Below are 928 nucleotides of genomic sequence, written 5' to 3' on the forward strand. Positions count from 1 at the left end.
ACTAAATTTCCTAAACCTTGTGATTGGCGGAGAAAAGAATTCCAGAAATGGACCAAATTAGTGTCCCAAGGCCATGAAATTAAAAGCTTTAAAGGTGATAAAATTAGTAGTGATTGGCTCCAATACTATAAACGCATACCTCACAGGAAACTCCTCACTGCACTACAACTTAGGGCCAACCTCTACCCCACGAGAAAATTTCTCTCCCGGGGTAGAGGGGAAAATTACATCAAGGCCTGTAGGCACTGTGATGCGGACAACGAAACCCGCACCCACATCATTGGCTACTGCCCAGTGAACTCAGGACACTCGTATCAAGAGGCACAATCACATCTGTGAAAGGCTTATTGAGGAGGCGAAGAAGAGGGACTGGGTAGTGTTCAAAGAACCACACATAAGGGAAACCATCAAGAAGCTGTACAAACCAGATCTGATATTTGTTGAGGACGGACATGCATTTGTCGTGGAAGCGACAGTACGATACGAAGCCTCCAAAAAATGTCCAGAAGAAGCCACTGCAGAGAGAGTAAACATGTAAAAACATTTGGAAACTAAGGTGTGAAGCCTCACCAATGCAAAGGACGTTGTTTTTATGGGCTTTCCCCTTGGAGCGTGGGGGAAATGGTACGAGGGGAACGTTGAACTTTTGAGTACACTTGGCCTCTCCAAATCGTGGCAAGCGATGGTTGCAAAGACTTTATCCACAGAAGCGCTCCTATCGTCTGTGGACATTGTACATATGCTCACCAGCAGGGCCGGAAGATTAAATGATTCAGGGTAGTGAATTTTTGCATTTTTTGTACTTTGTAATGTTTTGTAGATTTTTATTGCTGTTTTTATATGTTGATTTTTGTATGCGATTTTTTATTTTGTATCACTTTTATATTTTAAAATACTAGAGAGTAGCTAGGTTCATAAGGAAGCCACA

The sequence above is a fragment of the Melozone crissalis genome, unplaced genomic scaffold, assembly GCF_028551555.1.
Source record: "Melozone crissalis strain CALT ecotype California unplaced genomic scaffold, PUWL_Pcris_2 ptg000073l_1, whole genome shotgun sequence".
Classification (NCBI taxonomy): Eukaryota; Metazoa; Chordata; class Aves; order Passeriformes; family Passerellidae; genus Melozone; species Melozone crissalis.